The sequence below is a fragment of the Ostrinia furnacalis genome, unplaced genomic scaffold (genome assembly GCF_004193835.3).
Source record: "Ostrinia furnacalis isolate ACB-3 unplaced genomic scaffold, ASM419383v2 OfSCF0375, whole genome shotgun sequence".
In the NCBI taxonomy this organism is placed as follows: domain Eukaryota; kingdom Metazoa; phylum Arthropoda; class Insecta; order Lepidoptera; family Crambidae; genus Ostrinia; species Ostrinia furnacalis.
The window spans coordinates 357,753-378,149 of record NW_021130614.1 but is presented as its reverse complement, the minus strand read 5'-3'; the positions used below and the strand labels follow the sequence as shown (position 1 = coordinate 378,149).

General features: G+C 35.2%; 3 long non-coding RNA genes across 3 annotated transcripts; 1 reads left to right on the top strand and 2 right to left on the bottom strand.

Annotated features, from left to right (window-relative positions):
• Nucleotides 1-3,934: 3,934 nt before the first annotated feature.
• Nucleotides 3,935-6,027, bottom strand: LOC114361801 (uncharacterized). Its single transcript, XR_003656626.1, has 3 exons — nt 5,601-6,027; nt 4,991-5,062; nt 3,935-4,495 (listed from the first exon to the last, which is right to left on the bottom strand). It is a non-coding gene; the product is annotated as an uncharacterized LOC114361801 (long non-coding RNA).
• A 453-nt stretch (nt 6,028-6,480) lies between these two features.
• LOC114361811 (uncharacterized) lies at nt 6,481-7,250 on the top strand. The gene is made up of 3 exons (XR_003656631.1): nt 6,481-6,601; nt 6,697-6,771; nt 7,142-7,250. It is a non-coding gene; the product is annotated as an uncharacterized LOC114361811 (long non-coding RNA).
• A 2,499-nt stretch (nt 7,251-9,749) lies between these two features.
• LOC114361807 (uncharacterized) lies at nt 9,750-12,428 on the bottom strand. The gene is made up of 3 exons (XR_003656630.1): nt 12,340-12,428; nt 10,495-10,569; nt 9,750-9,918 (listed from the first exon to the last, which is right to left on the bottom strand). It is a non-coding gene; the product is annotated as an uncharacterized LOC114361807 (long non-coding RNA).
• Nucleotides 12,429-20,397: the final 7,969 nt, after the last annotated feature.

The following is a 20,397-nucleotide window of genomic DNA, read 5'->3' as shown; positions in this document are numbered from 1 at the left end:
CACTCCCCACGTTGGCCAGATGGGTTGGGGAGATGGGTTAGGTCATGTTAAGTGACTTAAAATTTCCCTTTAATAACTGACCTACTCTGACCTACCATACCAAAGTACTAACGCATAATCAAAACCTACTTAAGATACATACATAGGTAACTATTATAGTAGAAACCAACTTTAACGTAATAGTTTAAAGATACATATTTAACCGATACAAATACATAAACGAACACATAACAATGTTATCTGTCCATGCAAAAGTAAACTTGCACCACTCGAGAAAATTCTAGCACACATTAAAAAAGTTATGTTCCTTATTGCATTTGAGATAAAGGCCAAAAGCAGTTGACATTCTATCGTACACAACAACAATAAGAGGACAACTCCAAACCGAGTGCAAAATAAACCACACGGCCCTAATTCTACCAATTGTTGGACATTTGTAACAAACAAGACGCAAAATATCTACCATGCATCCATTGCTCCCTTTGTACGCTACATTCAAGATGTCAATTGAAGCTACCAAGCAATGGTCAAGGTGCATTCTTTTGAAACCTACTTTCAATTACTGCTAATCGTCTTACAATGTAGTAGCTTCTACGACGTACGTAAATGTAAGTAAAATGGACTAGGGATGTTTGTACAGAGGTCGGATATTTTTATCCGAAAGTTTGACGTAACAGTTCTTTTTTAAGCATAAGCTTAAATATACTTAAGCCATTCACCATTCTCATCATCTCACCTAAAATACTACACCTAAAAATACTATAAGATGCGTTCTAAATACAAGGAATCTTTGCAAATTAGGTAGGTATAGCTGCAGTAAGTTGCCATTCTATTTCAACCAAACTTTCTTTGAATAATCCAGATTTTCACAAGGTGGACCGACGACTTCATAAAGGTAGCAAGAAGGCGATGTACTCGTATATGCAGGCCCTTGTGGAAATCATTTCAGGAGGCCCTATGTTCAGCAGTGGACATCCTGAAATGATGAATCCATATGACTGAAATGATGATGATGTAGAATCAAGATTTTAATATTTAAAAATTACAAAGTTCAATAATAATGGAAGACTACGAAAAACTGAATACCTAATTGAACGTAGAAGCAAAATAAGTGTTACTTGTAACTAATATTCTTTATATAAATATTTGGTTTAACTTAGGTATTGATTGATGGCTTGCAAATATTATCCGAACACACGTCTCTATGTCCGAACGGTTCTGCACTATAAAGTGCACGGGTGCGCCGGCGCCGCCACACACCGTCACGCTGCGTCGGCTTGCACCTGTGTATCGAGTACTTCAGTTTTTGCAAGAATAAACAAAATGCCTTGCGGAGGTTGTGGAGACAGTGAGTAGTGTTTTGATTCTTAGCCCTTTATACCTAGAACTAGCGGCCGCCCGCGACTTCGTACGCGTGGATCCCGTTTTACCCCCTTCATCTATCTTACGCGGTTTAGATTTTTTCATACCAATGTTTTTCCCGCTAACTCCCGTTTCCGTGGGAATTTTGCAATATCCTGTTGTAACTAAGCTTTGAGTTTACTAAGGTACCTGCATGCCAAATTTCAAGCGTTTAACTTAAGCAGTTTAGATTTTTCATACAAAAGGATTTTCCCGCTAATTCCCGTGCCCGTGGGAATTCCTAAGTATCCTATAACCTGCCCAGGAGTACGAAGAATAATTGTACCAAGTTTCGTTAAAATCCGTCAAGTAGTTTTTGTTTCTATAAGGAACATACAGACAGACAGACAGACAGACAGACAGACAGACAGACAGACAGACAGACAGACAAAAATTTTATTGATTGCATTTTTGGCATCAGTATCGATCACTAATCACCCTCTGATAGTTATTTTGAAAATATATTTCATGTACAGAATTGACCTCTCTACAGATTTATTATAAGTATAGAATAGATAGTATACCTTGAGTCCTTTAAGATACCCTATTTTAAATTGTAACACTTTTCGTCTTGTTTCATTGCGGCGAAATCTACTTTTGACCATCAATGCGGTGCTTTACCCGTCTGTTGTTTTGTTTATTTAATTAAGAAGTTTCAGAGTCTTTCAGTAAATAAGGGGTCAGTTGTTTAAAACATAAAATAATAATTATGCAATTAAATAGAAATTAAGTATGAAAAAAAAAGCATTTTCGTGTTGGTTATGCACACCTAAACTAAATAAGCATTTCTTTGCAACTTCTTTGAATTCTAAGTATTTGTCCTTTAATAACATTGGAGGACTCACGGTCAGTGGAGATAATGTCAGTGGAGATAATTGACCGCCGAACAACCTTCTCAATGACAATAAACAAGTTCGCTCAAAGCTCTCACTGTCCTTCAAAATGAATTGTTTTTGTTGGCATTCGTTGTATTTTCAGCCTAAGATAATAAGCATTGGTGCATATCGAAACCTTACAACTGTACTTATTCTATCTGTACTAATATAGGTAGATAATAAATTATATTTAGTGTCATACTATCTTAATATTGATATCACGGTAAACTGAGATACCTATATACTGTTTATTGCTCTTGTCTAGATAGGTCTACCTATCTAGAGCTATCTACAGCTCTCTAGCTGTAATACTTCACAAGATTATACTTTATTATGGTTCTGCCTTGGGTATTTGATACCACAAAACATAGATATCAAGGCACAGGTCTTTAAAAATACTAAAATTAAGTTCGCACACATATCTTTGCACATTTTAATTTTAAATAAAGTTAATGCATACCAAAACCTAATAGGAATTGCATTTTGCTACTGGAAATTGAGTAAGGTCAGTTCACTATACATCTTAAGTATTTAATTACCTTGTAGGTATATTAAAATTAAGTTCACGAAACTAAGTTGCTTCAGGGAGTTACATTATTTATAAACTTCATCTTTATTTTGACTTTAGCTCAGCTAAGCTTAACATTCTAACAAGAACTAAACAATGGTCAAGTTTCGGTCGATTTCGTGTGTTTTCAGTAGGTTGTTTATAAACAATGGCAGCCTTCGATGTTATCGATTTGCTAATTACCTGGGTAATGCTGTTAGTTATGCTTTAAAGTGTAATATTCGACATGCTGTAAATTGTATGCATAATAAGCCTATATCTTCAGAATGAAGTAGGTATAGTTCTAAAAGACTGCGGCTGTTATTATAGATTTTCCATGAAGAAGAAAATGTTTGCGTTTTAAATGATATTTCGCATCTTAGTCACATTTTATTAATACGTTAGAAAGTGTTGATTATGCTTTTGCCAATCTGAAAATAAGTAGTCATATGTCTAAATATATTTTAACGTAAAGCTTCATGCTCTACATTTCTACAAAATATTTAAATTTAAAAAACTTTTTTATTACATAATAGCAAACTACAAGAGTCTTTAGTAATGTTCATAGGTATCTCGGTTAGCATGGTATTGATCAAAACTTTAATTGTATTTTGTGCAGCGCACAGGTTAAAAGTTCAGTCAAATGCCAGTCAGGGCGCCTTTTTAACACAAAATACCTACCTATATGACGTGTATATTTTATTTCTGTTATTATTTTGTGTTTAATAAAGATTTTCTATTTCTATAAATTTAACCATTCTCTTCCTTGACAGATTGTAAATGCACAGCATCGCAGTGCTGCCAGAACTGCAAATGTGACTCTTCGTGCAACTGCGCTGCCAAGAAGTCGACCTGCAGCGGCGACTCCTGCGCAGCCCCCAAAAAGTAGGGGATAATGGCTCAAATACAACTGTATGATAGTTATGTATTTAGTGTTTAGGACAACAAAAGAGACACAGCTCCTCCAAATTCGTACCTACATCACGTGTAAAAAGGGCATATTTTGGAATTTTTTCGGCGTCTATTTCTGTTCATTTAAATACTGTAAGTAGCCTCCCAAGATATCGGCCATCGTGAAGAATGAAGGCCAAATCCTTCATTTGACTGTTAAATGAATGAAAGAATCTTTGTGCTCAAGAGCAAGCTGTGAAGACTAAATGAACTGAAGATGAAGTGGCTGTGTCTGTTAATGTGATTTAAGTATTTGTTTATCATCGTATCTACTTATAATTATGTAGAATATAAGTCATTTCATAACATGAGCCAAAGTCAAGCGATATTCGTGTAAATTTAAAATGATCATGTCCATAAAACGTTATAAAATACATTCATCTTGAGTTGTTATCGTTTACCTACTGATACTGTTGCTGTTTATTTTTAATAATGACAACATAGCCCGTTATCTAAAGTGTAATAGCTATTGTTTCAAGCTTTTGGTTTCCAATTGATCGTGTAATTTATTACTGTAAATCAACAATGCATTTTATGCTGTTCCTTTTTTTTGGTGTAACACATTCACTGTGTAAAATAAAATTAATCATCACATCACTAAAGTTTTTTATTGTTTCCCTGAATAGTCCGCATAACAACAAAAATAAATTAACTAAACTAAGATGATTTTACTAACAAAGTATATTATCTACAGTTGTTCTTCACTTCATGCAAGTTGTACCTGTAAACAAATAGATAAATATTAATGTGTCTCGATAATGCATTACAGTTAAGGTAGGTAGGTACTTAGGTAATTTTATTTTGATGAATAATATTTTACTATTTTATTTAAAACTCATTAAAACTCATTTATTTCTGTAAATAGGCTTAAAAAAAGAACTTTTACACGTCCCAGTATTAACCCTACCACTGCTTCAGGACAACAAGGACATTTATTTATTTTATTAATAATTTACTTAATGTAGAGCTATTTCGCTTATACAAGTACTTTTCAATACCTAAGTGCAATTAGTGCAACAAAACGTAGGTTCGTTCGTGCGTTTCAGCCATTTGACGTCCACTGCTAGACAAAAGCCTCCTCCAAGGATTTCTATAACAACCGGTTCTGCGCTACTTACATCATAAGTAGGTAACTTTTGTTTTACGTGAGTATGGTTAGTTACAAAAGTCTAAAAAGTAAGTAAGGTGGTATGTTTTTGAGATTTTAAGTACTCACTATCAATGCGGACATCATGACAATCGCAGCCAGGTCCGCAATCATCTTTCCAAGGGTCATAAACGCCAAAACCTTGAACAATAAACGATAATAGATAGTAGGTACTAAGTAGTAGGTACTCATTACCGCATCTCTTAAACATTATTAGTTAGGTAGGATCGACGGTTTGTAGAATTGACTAAAGGCGGACAAGTAAACAGGCAATAAAATCCTAAGGTTTAAATGAGTCCCGGGAATGTTAATTGGTCATTGGATCCGCGAGGAAATTAACCAGAAAAAATTTAGGAACGCGTCAAGAGATCTTCAAAAAAACATCTTCAACATAAAATCTAATCTAGAAAGTAAGTATAACAGTCATTGGGCCTGCAAAGAAGTGTACCAGAAAAAAATAGGAAGATTTCATAGCAGACGGAAATTACAGTATCTGGAAATACACGACGTCGCCGCAATTGTTACAAATCATAAACATTATTTCTGACGCATAAATCATAAATATTGATTGATAACGCAACTGCAAAATAGGTAGAGGTTATCAGAAATTAATTAAATGTCACGACACGACAGTAGATAAAGCGAAAACTCTACAAAGTTATCAACTCTATAAACTTACATGATTTGTCGTCAATCACTTTCATAATGAAGACTTGAGTAAATCTTTAGAAATGTAGATATGACACTATGTGATTGAGTGTTCAAATATTTAAATTTATTGCTCTTTGAAACGACTTCTGTATCACAAAACCTCTATGCAACTGTCCACAGTGCAGTTATTGTCGTCACAGAATATTAGGTATTGACAAAAACATTGTTGAGTAAGTAAAAAATGACATTGAAAATCAAGTAACGAGATGTAACGAATTGATTGAGTGCAATCATTGAACAATTGAACATCGTTGTTATTCGGATTACAGACTGTTTTTATTCTATTTTTTTTTTACAAATGATGGAAACAAACAAGAATTGTTGCAAATTAGGTAAAGTTGGTACATTTTAATGAGTTTCAAAAGCATCATCATCATTTCAGCTACAGGACGTCCACTGCTGAACAAAGGCTCCACCAATGATTCCACATCGCCCGGTTGGTAGCGGCCTGCATCCAGCGCCTTCCTGATTGATACCTTTACGAAGTCGTCCGTTCACCTTATCCGTCTATCCAGGACGTACCACGCTGCATTTTCCGGGTCAAAAGCATATAAGACTAAAAAGTATGTGTTAGAAAATCTGGCTGAAATTTTCCCTTAAATACCACAGCACATTCAATAATTCTTTACTATTTCATGATCTTCTCTAAATCGTTAATCTAAGAACGGATTAGTAAATGCATCGAATCAAAATCGAAAACAAAAATCTCGTTAATCGCCTTTGTCACGTAAAACGAATACTATTTGCTCTAATTTTTTATATCTATTGTGGATGCTTCAATGGCGACAAAAACATCGAGGTCTAAAGTACAACCTTGTTGGCTCAATTTTGTTTGTCTACTGAAGTATATAAGCCAAAATTGTGATTGGGAAATCGTAGTCTTCCACCGACGTTTCAAACTTAAGTATCTTCTATTACCCTCAACCAAATCCAATATCAAAATGCCTGCCCCATGTGAACCCTGCAAAGGTAAGTTACTGTCCTACAACGTTTAATCTTGAGAAAATAGCTAGATAATTTTCTTATCCGCATTGTAATGATGATATTGTGTTTTTTAATTCCAGACTCCTGCAAAGATGGCGCTGATTGCAAGGATAACTGCACCTGTGAAGACAACTGCTCAGATTGTTCTAAGACAGGTAAGCATAATTAGGAACACACTTAGTTAGAAATTTTTTAAGCACCTTATTATTTGTGCCGAAATATTTTCCATTCACATGATGGGAATATTTTAGTAGTGAGCCCGATACGATTACCTACATTTCTTAATCCTTTCTTATATTAAAAGAACTACCTCTTAGTTGTGACTATCTCACCCTATGGGTTCAGTGATCTATCATAGAGGGCTTTGCTTAGATAATGTTATGAGGCTTATCTGTAGGGAATTCTACTTCTTAGGTATTAAAGATAGTATGGCAAAGTCCTTGGTACTTATAAATACTCGTAGTATCCCTATTATAACTAGTATCGCAATTTAACTAGATGAACTTATTTTTCCCTTCTTTCAAGGTGGTTGCTGTTAATAAAGAGGACCTCGCTCACTAGAATGGAGAAACGTGCTGTGGCTCTTGGATGGATCTGAAATTCTAGTTTAATTCACATTTAGTTGTTCATGAAATAAAAATGGTGCTCTAAATTACTTGATTTTCTTTTGACTTTGACTTGAAATTGTACCCTACAATACAAAAAATAAATAGATACCTAATTTATAACGTCGATAGCACATAAGCCTAAAGAATCTTTTACTATTATTAAAGTATTTAACTTGCACTTTTCTAATATTACATACAGTAATTTTACATGGAAGTCACATTATTCAGACGCAGCTATCGAATAATTAAGACTTACATTGTTTTAATGAAGTGTACCTATGGTACTTATGTTTTATGTTCTAAAACGACATATTATTATTTTCTTTATTGAAGCAAAGTAAAAAGTCATTTACCAAAAAAAGCTTCACATACATATAAGTTAATGTAGTTATTGTGGCAGTTGCATTAAGCTGTGCTTCGCAATAGAATCTAGAATCTAAAAAATGTAAGAAAAGAAACTAACATCAGCTTTGGAAAAATCGATGTTTGGGATTTCTTTCGTTCGTTCGTTGGTTTCAGCCGAAAGACGTCCACTGCTGGAAAAAAGCCTCCCTCAAGGATTTCCAGTAAGACCAGGCCTGCGCCGCTCGCATCCATGGATTTCTTTCAGTGATTTCTTTACTAAAGAATAAAATCCAATATGAGAACATTTGTCAGAAGAACATAGTGGAGATAGTCCAAGATGTTGTATAGTTTTAATGATAAGTAGTGGCATAAACGAATTCTCGAATGCAGAACACCTAGGTATATCGTAGGTGTAAAAGGTCAGTAGGTTCGATGCACCGACGACTTAGTGCAGATGAAAACATAATTTGATAACACGTAATAAATCATAATAAGATGCAATTAATTAGTTCGTAATTCTCAGAATGGTCCTATTCTAAACGGGAGGGAAACTACACATGTGCACTTTGGCACCTTGTGCAGGTGTAACAGGGACTATTTTTTTTAAAGAATTTTAATAGTCCGATGAACTGTCAACTGTAGTACAAGTCCTACATTTAAACTTTCTGAATTGAATGACCTTTTTTCATCTGTTTCTATTAATACAAGAGAGTACAAGTTCCAATCTAATTAAGGTTGACGACAATATTATTGTTTTAAAGATTATTCTCCATCTTAAGTATGCATCAGCCAAGCATCATAGGCTGTAGAATCGAAGGATAAAAATTTACGAGTAAATAGGCAGGTGCTAAGTATTGAAGCTTTATGAAGAATGTAGAGTATTCGTGTTATATTGAGATATTTGAAAATCCAAGACTTTGTTTCATTAATTTCGATTCCAATTGACGATAAAACTATGGAGTTTTAAATCGGATGACATGGACAGTATGTGCGCGCCATTGGTCTAGCTAAATCGTGGTACAAGGTACAAAAAATATAAAATATTTTTGGGAAGCAGTTGATCGACTGACGAAACGTCACGAAATCTCAGAAACTACAAGTGCTAAGAGTCTCAAATTTTGCATGGGGGTTCGTTTTAGAACGTAGGTGCTTAATAAGATTGCTTATTGCTTAATAAGAAGGATTTTACGAAACTCCACCCCTAAGGGGGAACTTCAAACTGGGAAGTAGTCCGTTTAGTTCTACTAGTAGAACTGAACGGTAATTTTTACTAAACTAACGGACTACTTCGCTGCACTATTGTTGTTAACCCTCGTAATCGTAACACAAGGATGTTAAAAATCTTACCACGAGGGGTGAACAGTAGGGTGGTCCTTATTTTTCGACTTTTGAATTCTCCCCGGGGCACTTTTTCATTCGATTATATACCTCTAAATATGAAATTAGCTTTTTTTGTTTTTTTTTTGGTTAAGATTTAGAGGTCGCTACCAGCTGTCAAAATATTTACAAAAGCTTTGAAGATCTTAAATCATGGTTTCATAAATGTTTTATTTAAGTGTTTATATCACATTTTAGGTGCAAATGAACATCGCATAGATAAAATAGACAGTCGCTTCTTGTCCCCTTCTCCCCTCAACCACTCTTCTGTACCGACCATGGTACCGACTCGTCGAGATACTAACAAGTAAACTCTTATATCTTAAAAATAATTGATTCAAATAATGTACATTGTACATAATTATTTTAGTTCATAGCAACAACAATAATTTTGTAATATTTTTATTTGGCTTTGGCTAAAAATAAATGAATCTAACAAATACAGATTTTGTGTTTTTACTTAAAATTCAAACCTTGGTAGCGACCCCTAAATGTCTTTTAAAAATTAAAAAAAAAAAATAATGAAAGACTTTCATATGGTATATATTCAAATTACGTGGTGCCCCGCAAAATATAAGAAAAAAAATTTTTTTCGTAGGAATAAGGACCACCCTAGTGAACAGTGAACAAGATTATTGCCGGACAGTTTCAATTGTTATACTTTTGTGATTATGAAATTAATAAAATCGATTGAAATAGAAACTGAACAGAGACAGTCTAATAGAAACTTTCAAAAAACAGTCAGTAGGTAACAGGTATTGATAGGAGTATTAATGAAATGCAACGCATAACATCAACGCGCGTTTATTTCATATGTTTATATGAGGCAGTAGAACAGCATGATGGTGACGAAGAAGACGGCGGAGAAGGCGACGGGGAAGCACACCTCGAGCAGCGCCGACACGCGCGCGCACAGCGACGGGCGGCGCGCTCGCCGGCGGGACGCCTCCATGACGTCTTAGCAGCAGCCGCCTGGAAGAAATAGGTTCTGTTAGAGCTAGTTCTGCGTTTCCCTAAAAGATGGCGTCAATAACATCTGCGAATAAAGACCAAGTGACACATTTTGCGGAGCAAAGTAACCACAAAAATACAAATAAGAAACGCCGAAGGTATTTTGAAATTACCTACAACTGTCACGTTTAACCACTTGTCTGGGGCTGTTATTGTAACGCGCAGTGTCCAGGTTTTTGGACCAGCATTTTGAACAAAGCCCAGTTGTACTCGTATTTTTAGCACCCTAAAATATGGCCGGAATAGTCATCAATTTATTTTAGCATCCAAGAGTGTTGTAGTTGTTATTCTTTAAAAGAATTTTATTATTCTAAAGTTTGTATTGAATTCATGTAAAAATTACAAGTACGTTACCTTTTTTTATGCATAACAAGTTTTGTCGGGAGTATTCTCACCCGTCATTCCCACCACTGCAACTCCTGCGTATCTACAAGCCAATAAAAACCCAACCAGTGAAGGTCAAGTTTGTCCCGGGGGAAAGTTAAACTGTCATTGGACCCGCGCGCATCAGAAGAACATAGGAGGAGAATACGTTACCTGTGGATGAGCAATCGTTGCAGCCCTTATCCTTGCAGGAGCAGTCGTCTTTGCAAGACCCGTCCTTGCAGGAATCTGAAACGTCAAATATTCCAGATGATCACTCATTTGTTTTGTTGTTAACAAATTGTAACGTTAGTGAAACAGTATTGTAGGCAAAGGTATTTGACCTTTCGTGCGTTTCGTAAAGTACCTTGGAGATTATTTCCTTTGTTCATAGAGCAATTACTTCAAAATACGGTCATATTTTGTGGATACATTGCTGCTTTATCACAAAAAGTATCTTTATTATCATTTGGCAGCCCAAGAGAGACTGGTGAAATTATTTTTGCTGCTTAATGTTTTATAGTGGAAAAGTTTTTTTACACCATAAGACGTAATGATTGAATAACAAGCGGTAATCTTAGAGGTTAAATGCGTTTTATTAAATTGTCTCTAGTTATGTTTCTTTGTCAATTCTTCAAATTAAAAAACTGCCCAAGTTCGATTTTTTCAAGTTATTTATAATTTTCAAATTAGTTTGAGATGCAACTCTTAACGCTAAAACTTAAATAATTCTTCAATTCTTAATTAATGACGTTAATTACTAATTACTAATTTGTACTTAAAATTATTACTAAATTACAGCCGTCGGAATGGTGGTTCACATCACACCGAACAAATCCATTGTCGGAAGCATTCGAATCCCACTAGAAGCAAACTTTTATGGGATGAGCACGAACATTTACTTTGTTACAACAAAAAATTTAGTCAAATACCATACCATGTTGATACTGAGCATTGCACTGCAGTCCATATCTTTGGCGATCTGAGTAATGATAATCTTTGATTGCAAAATGAAGTACCAAATGTAAACAGTTCATTCTTCTTTAGGTAAGGTACTTGATACAAATAAGGCCTACGTTCTAATAAGGCCTATACATCAGAAAACACAGATAAATAAATCCAACCGGGATAATACTTCAAGGACACGTACTCATATGCCATACAACCCGGTAGAGTGCAAGAACGTCCCGATCCACGATCCCAGCACCAATTGGCACGCGTTCTTCTAAGGTGGTGGGTGATTTCGTGCTCTCTTATAAAAATCTGGCGATTTCATCTTAAATTTTCGGTAAAATAACGCTGTTTTAGATTAAGCTTTTCTTAGTAATCGTTTCTAAATATTTCTTACTAGCTAATAATTACCTTAATTTGTACTACTGGCTATAGATGCATTATTTGTAAATTTTTAAAGACAACAAGAGCGAGATATCTAATAAGGCCTAGGCCTTATTTCAGCATGGTAGGCCATATTGGATACTTATGTCAACACCTGATTACGGACAAATTCATTAAACTAAATGAGTCAAAGAGTAACTAAATATTTATTTAATAAGAATGTTACTAACAGCATAGAAAATAAAAAGAAAACAGAGTAAAAAATACAGTATATTTCTGTTTACTTGGTATGTAAAATTTTGATAACGCAAACAAATCGACGTGTTTAATGTTATAAGACCGCATTTTGTTTAATACAACCTCAATTTTAAGGTCTACAGGCACTTGAATCATATAGGCCTTATTCCGTGTAGGTGATTTAATAAAGCCAAAATCAGTGGTTTCGTAAATTGCTTATTTTGAATAGATTTAATTAAAAATTGTGTTATTTTTTGTAATATTGCTAAAATTAAAGGATGGAAGAAGTTAATTAACCTTGTTTTTGTTGACTGGCGTTAATATTTATTGAAATATAAGCATTTAAAGTTAGGTAGGCCTTATTTGTATCAAGTACCTTATATTGTCGCTTCTTATCACACTAATATTAAAAAAAAATCTATTAGCCTAGTACCTTTAGTAGCTTACCTTTGCACGGTTCACAGGGGGCGGGCATGATGACTTGAAGACTGGTGGTTAGCAAGTCCAGCAGTTGACTATACCTTCCTGAATGCAAGATGGCATTTTATATCGACAAATTGGTAGAAAAACTGATCTAGAACAAGGCTGATAAAAACTTACCGCTATTGTAGTAAACCTCAGTATTCGGCGTGTGACCAGAATGTGCAAAAAAATCCAATTGAAATAATTTTCGACCTTTCGAAATTGTAACGATATTTAGTTACAATTGCTTTTTTTTTTAACTTTCTTTTTGAATCAAGTTTTTGTATTTTAGGAATTAAGTAGGTTCAAGCACCATGTTGTAATTATTATAGAAATCATTAATTAGTTCAATTGTTTAAAAAAGACAAACATCATCTTTATTAACATTAACGTCCACTGAAGGGTATTAGGCATCACCGTAGCTCTAGCTAGAGTGTTCAGGTCATACCATGCAGATCTTAAACTCTTCCTAATTTATCTAATGTGTAAGTCGATGATAGGTACCTACTGAATAAACATTTCTTCTTTCTTTCTGTTTTTCTAATGAGTTATGAAGGATTTGGTCGACACTTCGGACAGGAAAGACCTGATGTTTAAATTCGTCCGTAGTCGTAATTCTTCCCAAAGATGATGTGTATCTATGGGATGATTATGGTACTATATTGATATCTGATACTTACTCGTACATTAATTAGACCCAATCATTACATACTTTTCAAGTTATTGGAGCTTGAACACAGCCAAATTTTCCGCACCAGTAAAAACTGCATTCAGGAAATTATATTTTTTCCCGGAAGAATTTGTCTTCAATAGGCAGTTTCCGCGCTGCTAGCCCCATCGGCCCTGACGACTCTTCGCTTTTGTCCGGTCTTCAGTTCTCTTCATATTGGACGATATTTAAACGTGTAAAATTAATTTTACCAGCATCATTCCAGCCAGGAAGCCAGTAAGGTGTACAACGATGATGGAGATCTGTGAAGCTGTTAATGGTTAGTAGTTTTGGAATTATTATGCTTTATTTATAGCGTTACTAACAAAATTAGTTAACTTAATCAAAATTTAGTTCAGAATCAGAATCAGAATCAGAATCATCATTTATTTGCTATAAATGTGGTACAGGAGATGGATACAGTTAATGGTTAGGTCTCACAATTAGTCATTTCTGACATGCAAATATTAAATTAATTAATTATTAAACATTTCAACAAATTCCATTAAAATATTATCAATGTAAGATGTCTCCTCTTATGTTACCTCTTACTTTTAAAATTAGTTAGCAAAGGGTTCATTTACTTAACTGTAAACCAAAAATTTACCAGTAATTTTGATTTGTATTAATTCACAAATAAACTTTTATTTGTGAAGTGGATTAGTTTTAATATAGCAATAGGCTAAAGCAATATAGAGAGGCGCCTGCGCGTTTTATCGTAGAAAAGTATCATGCAACGAAAATGCTGTCAATGTAGCACAGGTAAACCGTTCAGCTATAATTTAACGTAATTTTTATTAGAGAGTTTCACAAGAAAACAACTTTTATTCATTCTGATTGTTATTTACAGAGAATCAGCAACATGGCTGCGACTCCAGCTGCTCCTGCCAGTATCCAGCCAAAGCCAACGGGCTCAGAGGCGCTGGTGTCGCGCTCAACGCCTGTGGGATCCTCGTAGCGGTGGCAGCCGCCTACATGATAGTCAGTGCTGACTCCAGCCTATACCTTGGCTTCTGGGTTTGCTACTCGGTCTTAAGGCGGATGACCAGGTCCAAGCCACACGCCAAAACCGCCTAGATTCATAGCTGAATCTAAAATCACATATTTATTTATTTTGCTTTCCTGCACTCTAAAACATAAATGAGAAAAGATGAACTTGAAATTAAGAACTGATGGTGGAACCCAACCTATGTAGAGTGAAGACTAATAAATTATCCTGATAATGATGGTGGTGGAAGTGATCTGAGACTATGAATGATGAAACTGATGGAAGAACCCGACTTTCGTTCATCTTTTGGGGACTAAATGACCTGCTGATGATGCTGGTGGAACAAAATATTTGAGCTAGCCGATGAAAAATAATAGCTAGTCACATTTTTAGTTCTATAACTTCTTCTGTTGTGGATTTAACAACTAGATAGAGACAATAACTTGACGTCAGACATGATGAGCTATTGAAGTTGATGATGGATGGATATAGGAATTTGATTGCCACATCGTCATCAGTGGCGATAGACACTGACTCCCCTGTACCTGACTTTTTTGTTTCTTGTTCCGTTCTTTGTAAATCACTCTGAGTTTGAAAGAAAGCTTATTTATTTAAAATGTTTAGTATGTGAACCTAATTTATTTTCTTTGCACTAATTTATTGTTTAGTTTTAAGTTATTTATTTGGCCAATAAATAAGTTGTTTTCAATGTTATCCATCTATTTCCTTGATCCCCATTACTTTAAAGTTTCTAGCTGGTTGGTTAAGGAAGCAAAGTGCAGGATAAATATCGTTTAAATAGATCGAATAATGCAAAGCACCTAATTGCATAAAGTTTAAACAGTCTCAGATCGTGCTGAAAGTCACGCGAGGGTCTAGTTCCGTAGGTGGGAGAAACTAGTGTTGTTATCCAGTTAAAGCTAAGATTAAGTTCAAGTCTCAATTCATACTCAAGCATTTTTAAGCGTGTTTGCAAGCCTTTGAGACAATATAAATTGGGGTGTCGTACAATACCAATAAGCCTACTTAAAATGTTCCTGTCCGCTTTTGATAGACAACAAAAATGTACCCTGACTGAAGTTTACTAAGTCCGAACTCCGAAGTGTTGTTCGATGTTAAAACCAGTAAAGTATTTTTTGCGTAAATATCATCTATAGGTACCTACCTAACACCCTGGATCTTATCCTCACAAACTTTTGCGTTTAAATAGTAACTTACTTGTAGGTTATCGATTTTTCCTGGATTTTCCAAACCCGACACTAAGTTACTTAGTACAAAGCTTATGTAGTGGAAAACATGCCAATCAATAAGTTCGCGGAGCCTATCGCTTGAAATGCCAATATACTGGAGGAATGTTTGAACTATTCTCGGTCATATTGACATTCTGATAGCTCTAGGTACACAAGTTTTGTTAACTAAAACTGTTATATTTGTAAATGATAAAATCCTTTTTATTTCTTACTAGTTATCTACGTATAATTTAATCGCATAAAACTGGGTATCAGCATTTAAGTCCATATTATTAGAAAGCGCTGTTTTTATACCTTATTTCAATTTCAGTCATAAACTCAGTCTTCTTAAGTTCTGTGAGTCAATAATACGGATACAAGAGCTGAAGTCGAGCTCACCCCTATGGCGTTTGAGCTTTTTCTTCTTCTTCTTCTGTGTTTCTTCTAGGGTCTTAATCACGCATTGATAAAGTAAAATATTTGTCAGACATAACAATTATAAATATCTGAACATTTTTACAAAGATAAATATAGAGCACGAATTTCGCACACTATCTATTTGCCACCATCTAAAACTTATTCTACTGCGTCTCAACTGCGTTCCCGCATTGTTATGAACAGAGCACATCAAGATTAACACTGTGGCATCTTATGCAGTTGGCATAGATGTTATTTTGCAAATAAACTGTCAAGTCTCATGTGCAGTGGTGTTGTTGGTGATTTGGTAATTATATTTTTTGCTACAGGTCGTTCCCCAGGCGCTTCGAGAACAAGATCCAAGGCCAATCTAATTTCATAGCTTGGAATTTGATCTGAACATAATATTTATGTTTTTCAATAACATCTTATAGTTTTTAAAGTTATTGATTGAAAATGACGATAGTTAGAAAGAAGAAATTTATAAAAATTAAGTTTATATTGGCTTCTGAAATGCGAGCTTATAAGGTTTGTAAAGTAAAAGTAAACGTTCTTAACTGACTGAAAGATAAAAAAACTCATAAACTCATTTATTTTTGCAAATAGGCTTTTAAAAAGCACTTTTACACGTCCCAATATTAACGCTACCACTGATATACAGGGTGTTACTTTGCATTCTTGCCATATTTACAGAGGTTACTATATTACTGATACTGAACACAAATCCGTAAAAAAATAATGCCCGAAAAAATTTTTTTTTAATCTTGATTATTTTATTTTATCGACAATCTGTTAAACACACCACTAATTATCGTAACGCATGCACATCACTTGTTGGCGATGGCGATGGAGACTTTTTTACTTTTTATTGTATTTTTAAATATCTTTTGCAATCTATTGTCTTTAAAATGTCTTTTTGACACTTGTAAAAAACTGAAAAATCCATCAATCACAAATCACGTTATAAATAATACAAAAATGTCTGAAGCGTATTCAAACAACGAATAATTTAATCAAAATGGTGCTTGCAGTGTCTGCAAGACGTCTTAGACGAAATGCTTGATGACGTACCCTTAGCGTTACACCAAATGCTCTACTACCAGCAGGATGGTGCTCCCCCACAATAAGGACGTCGAGTGCGCGAATAATACGTTTGGTGAACAGTGGATTGGACGAGGGGTCCAGTAGCTTGGCCACCACGATCCTCGGACCTGACACCAATGGATTTTTGGAGTGACTTGAAACGACTGGTATGCGCAGAAGAGATAAACAGTGTTATACGCGTTACACGAAAGGATTGTTTTAGTGAAACTGTGTGACAAAACGTTTATGTGTTGCGAAAACTAAAGCGAAAAACCTACGCTTCGCAGTGCTAGACTGTGTGCCTTGATCAGATGATCAGAACGGAGGCCACTTTGAACACTTGCTTCGCAGTATGTAAACTTTGTAAGTAGGAACTTTTTAATAAATAATAATTAATTGTGAATACGGTGATTTCATTTCATACTTAATTTATTAATTTGTAAAAATAGGGTACAATGTTATAAATTAATTAAAACCCTCATAATTATTACGTATTTTTGACGGTCCTAAGCCCGTAAAGTAGAAAGGGAAATCTGAAATCAACTGAAGAGTATTTTAAAATAATTATTATGATTGGATAAAAAGGCTGGTACCCAGAGCCATAAATCGACAGATTATTAAGAACTAGGCCACGCCCACTAGGTTTATTCCACTTGCACCTGTAGAACGTGCGAGACAAAATTGGTTTATTCCAATTTGTACTGAAAAACCAAATTTACTAAAATCTTAGTGTACTTTCTTTATGTGAGTTTCTTGTTTATCTTAAATAATAGGTATTGTTCCCTACTTTTATCTCTGTGAATATGGCAAGAATGCAAAGTAACACGGTGTATAAGCTTGTTTTTTTAGTCACTTATTTGTATAATATTTATGAACTAATTAAATCCCCCTCGATATTGTTGATTTGTTCAAGTAAGTCTTCTCTATTGTGTTTTGTCTTAAACCTAACAAAATTCTCAAGCTTGTATCTATCTAATAACTTCCTGTATGATAAAAAAAGTATTACATCTAAAAATAATCACAGGCTCATGTTATTCTCTCAAGAATAAAAACAGTGGTTAAGTTAGCGATCGTTGACCTCCGCAGTTATAAAATGTGTGCGAATTATATGAGCAATGAAAGCTATTATCATTTTAATCAAGATGAGCGAACGAACCAAAGTGGCTGACAAAGACCAACGGATTAGCAAGCTGAAATGGCAATAGGCAGGGCACATAGTACGCAGAACTGACGGCTGATAGGGCATCAATTAAGGTTCTGGAATGGAGGCTACGTACCGGAAAGCGCATCGTAGGACGTCCACCCACAAGGTGGACCGTCGACCTCATAAAGGTAGGCGCTGGATGCAGGCTACCGCCAATAAGCCGTTGTGGAAATCATTGGGGGAGGCCTATATTCAGCAGTAGCTGAAATGATGATGATTATGAGCGAAAAATTTGTTCCAAAGTGAAGTTAGATAACTAATACCTAGGTCGCTGCATGTTGAAGAAAATTGCAATAAGAGATACAGATAAGAATAATTGACATTGACAAAAGACCGTCTCTTGGAGAAGTAGTCCCGAATTAAAACCAGCATGGTTTAGCAATTAGAGTAGCGATTAATATCTATACTAATATTATAAAGCTGAAGAGTTTGTTTGTTTGTTTGTTTGTTTGTTTGTTTGTTTGTTTGGTTGAACGCGCTAATCTCAGGAACTACTGGACCGATTTGAAAAATTCTTTTTGTGTTGGATAGCCCGTTAGTTCCTGAAGGCTTTAGGCTATATATCATCACGCTAAGACCAATAGGAGCGGAGCACCAATGAAGAATGTTTCAAATCAGTGATTTTTTTCCTTTTGAGAGCTGACGCTGCGTAAACGGTTAAAGTTTCGCAAAAATCATGTATGACAGGATTGTTCCCCTTTAAAAGTTCTAATAAAAAGTCCGCGATAGTATATGTCTATCTTTTAAGGTTGGCTCATAGTAACCCTTTTTATGCAAAAAGAAATCTGTTTTATATTAATGCATTATTTGCGGAGGTTTTTTCATAAACATGATATTAATCCTTATCCAAATAAATAAGTTATTCATCACAAGTATTTAATTTTAAACATACTTGGCCTTTACACCATTCGATTTCAATAAATATCTTAGGAGATATCGCAGTTTTAAAATATCATCGCAGCAAAATAATGATCAAGTACTGCGCGCGCCACTGATGGATCAATGCACAGCCTAAATCGCTGATCGTAGAGACCTGAAACTTGGACGGTGTGTTCTTTGTAAGACGTAAGTCTGTTAAGAAGTGTATGTCTGATAAGAAAGGATTTTCCAAAATTCTACCCCTAAGGAGGTAAAAAGGGGTGGCAAAGTTTGTATGGGATAACGAGATTCCTTCGTTCAATCTACTTCAAATTTCGCATAAGCATTCTATATCAGAATTAATGGAAGATGTGTTTCGTATTTTAGTGAAATGCACCCCCTAACTATGTTAAAAAGGGGTAGAAAGTTATTTTAGTGGCCTCCACTTAACCTCGGAGTGGGTGCCCGCTGCGTGCGCTCGCCTAACAATGCATAGTAATGCATGACGGTCAATTCATGCCGCGGGCACCTGCTTGCGCTGTATATACAAAAACTCATTTTCGCGCGAGAGTTTTGGCGGAGGCCCTTGAGTTCGTGGGAGTAGTCTTGAGGAAAAGCTCCTTCTCCCACGGCCAGTGGCATGCTAGAAGCTTGGTGATGCTAGCACCCGTAGGAAAATAAAAAAAAAGTTTACCAATAATACTGCGGTAGGTAGTTTTCGATTTCGTAGTAAAAAGATAATACCACCGAGTAACTTTCACCGGATCAAAGGCCGAGCTGCATATTCATAAAATATAAGAAAAATTTATTTTCATGTTTATTTAACCTTTAAGATTTTTATATTTTATAAGTATTCAAACATTTAGATAATAACGTTAAAAACATTTAAAAATCGTGTGAGAACGTTTTCGACTTCTCCGCGGACGAAGTCGCGGGCAAAAGCTATTTGTAAAATAATTAGACTAAATTATTAAAAGTGCCTACCCAAAGTCATTATTCCACGCGGACGAAGTCGCGGGCACAGCTAGTCTACTATATAAAAATAAGTCGGGTTTTCCTCCCTGACGCTATAACTCCAGAACGCACGAACCGATTTCCACGGTTTTGAATTCGTTGGAAAGGTCTCGGGCTCCGTGAGGTTTATAGCAAAGAAAATTCGGGAAAAGGGGGTAAAACGGGATCCACGCGTACGAAGTCGCGGGCGGCCGCTAGTTACTTATAAATAAATAGTAGGTACGTCTACGCCCGAGGCTTCTTTCAGTTTGAGTTCAAATACCTTAATGTAATTAATATGTCCAGTAACTACTTCACAACTGTGAAGTAAGAAACAAGCTGATGGATATTTTTGCGTTTCTAATGCTTAAACAAGTACAAAAGTAAAATAATATCTGAAATGATGTATCGAGAATGTGGATATGAGGTTAAATGACGTAGGTATTGATAATTTTACTAAATGAGCTTTCCTTAGCTTTTCGTTTTCCACTGAGTAGGTACCTATTCGTATTTCTGTGTGGTTCTCATGATTTTCTCAATATCGTATAAACCTAACGAACTA